Consider the following 2,748-nt stretch of genomic DNA (forward strand, 5'->3'; position numbering starts at 1 on the left):
GAGGAAAAGAAAAGAAAAGAGAAAAAAGGAGAAGTGAAGAGGAAAAGAAAAGAAAAGAGAAAAAAGGAGAAGTGAAGAGGAAAAGAAAAGAAAGAAAAGAAAAGAGAAAAGAAAAGAGGAAAAGAGAAAGGAAAATAAAGCAGTGGCAAAGCCCCAGTGACTGTCCTTGCAGCAGCAGTGCTGTGCCCTTGTTGCACCTCAAGGAATTCTAGAGGGAGGATTCACATCCAGAATGGAACAACCACGCTGGTTGTGCACTGGCAAACACATATTGTGTAATTCCAAGAGCTCCCACTTTGGCATTGAGGAAACTAATGATTTTGTACTTGTTAACAAATTGGGGACCACCCTGAGAAAGTTTTGCTGACCGTGATTTTCCAATTTGCAATTCCCTTTGGCGGAGCACAGGAACAAATACAGTCACTTCTTCTGCTCCAACACTGTCAGATCACTGAGAAATGCAAAAAAAGTTACACATTTTGATCCACTTATGCTTAAATATTATTTTACTCCAGCATAATTTTGGCTGCTGCAGTACTCCAGCAGCAACCTGGAAGTTGGCAGTCCTTTATCTGGATGAAAGTATGGAGTGTGTCTTTGTACTGACAGAATAGCAAATTAATATTTTAATAACTTTTAAAACAGAAAACAGGCTGGGGCAGGCAAATCTTGTAACCTACTAAGAGGGTGAGAGAAAGCATTTGTTGGCTAAGACAAGAAGCAGAGTAGAATTTTTAATAGTTTAATGTTTGCTTGATTGTCCTGGAAGAAAATTACAAAACCATTAATACAAATTTTATATATATGTATAATGTATATATATGTGAATGAACTTCAGAGCCAGTATTATTATTTGTTGGATTTAGGGAGTCTAAAAATAAGACCATATCAAATCAAAGGTCTCATTTATTACCCTGCTTGCAGTTCTGGCTAGTAGCACATCTATGGCATAGGGCAGATAAAATATGATCTTTGCAGTTCTACAGGCTTGTAATTTCTACAAGTCTTTGTTTAAGAACCTCTGGAATTGGTTGCATGTTCAAAACCATTGTGCTTCACACCAGCCAATGAATAATTCTGATTTTAAATTTGTTATGCTATATAGTTTTGCTCTTTGGGAACTTAGTGATTACTCCTGCAATCATTTGTGTTATAATAGATTTTTAAAAATACCCAAGTTGTGATAAATATTTATCACAGACCCTTTAGGGGATTTATTCTCCCATCTGAAGAGGTTTAGTCTTGCTTCTCTAATTTCTTGTAGAGATCTTGTCTTATCAGTAATGTCGGCCTCTTTATACTTTTTTTGTTTCTACTTTATATTTTAAGCCTAAACTATCAACATTTTGGGATTGTGAATAATTTATGTAGTGGCATAGTAGTGTTTTTTATTTTCAGTAATTTCTAATGCTCTGCTTCCCTTATAGAAGAGTTCTGTTCTTATTTGAATGTATGCAAAGAACAATCCACAGTGAAATGAAGTTCTGTCTCCCCAGTGAAAATCATTGAAAATAATAGCATAGATCCATATCCTGATGTTGTTTCTTGTCCATTGGCATTTATTTGCATTCAGCATTACTTCATTTCGTTTGTTGTTTTATTACCCTTAGTATTGTGAAGTTCTTCAACATAATTCTTTTCATATAACTGTTTTATTTCTTTATCTGGAATATTTTTGCATAATCAGCATATTTTTTTTTTACTTCAGCATTCTTTTGTTCTTCTGGATCCCATATGTTGAATAGTCTGTGTCTTTACATAAATCCTTCCATAATTCCTTTGGTGCCTTTCCTATTATGGTAACAGGTCTTTCTCCTTATCCACTGTATCCCAGCTTTTAAACTGTCAATAGTCCCTAAGAGAAACTTCTCCTTTATCCTTTGCCATCTCTGTTCTCTGCTAAGTCTTTGGAAATGGATCATGTTAAAAAAAAATAAAAATAATCCTCTGGATCATCCTTCTGTACCTGCCCTTGGAGTCCCTTAATCAAATGGATCAACAAGGATGGGTTCACTCTGTACAAGTATATCAGATTTATCAATTTGCACAGAAATTTTGTTCTTTATTCAGATTTCTACAAATGTGTTTAGTAGAGGGGTCAGAATTGCTCATCTGTGCTCATGAAATCATCGGTGGGTTCCGTTTTTAACTCAGATGTTGCACTTAACACCCTCTGTTCAGTTGTTGAAGGAGTTTAGCCAGCAGGTAACACACCCTCCTGAGGGTCCAGCCTTTTCAGATTTAATTACATTAGAACTTCTGGGTGAATAATTTCTTCTACTGTCACCTTTTGATAGCTTTATAATATTTCTTTTTCCCTGAAACCCCTTTTATTGACATTTCAAATTGAGCAGATCCAGAACTCATAACTTTTAGAGCGTGGCCCTGATGCCATGAATCTCTCCAGATTTCATAGTAAGCACTGGTGGAAAGAATCTCTTTAGTTGTTCTGTGGTGGCCTTAGTTTCCATGAGTTATCTTTTTACTCCTTGATCATCTGTCAGTCCTACCAACCCTGGCAGGCTTTAAGCTTCTGCTGTGTTTGAAAAAGCTTTTATTTTTAGCATTTGTGCCTTGAGCAATTTGCTCCTCAAACCTTTTTTGGCCTTCATTATTATGACTTTATGTGCAACTTAACAGGGTTCAAATGGGAAAACTGATGTGAAATGGTGACAAAGTTGAAAGAAAAATGTTTAATTTTCCTACTTGTTCTACAGTCATTCTCCCATCCCTCCATTTCTTCTGGAG

Source organism: Lepidothrix coronata, unplaced genomic scaffold (genome assembly GCF_001604755.1).
Source record: "Lepidothrix coronata isolate B3197 unplaced genomic scaffold, Lepidothrix_coronata-1.0 Scaffold132, whole genome shotgun sequence".
Lineage (NCBI taxonomy): Eukaryota > Metazoa > Chordata > Aves > Passeriformes > Pipridae > Lepidothrix > Lepidothrix coronata.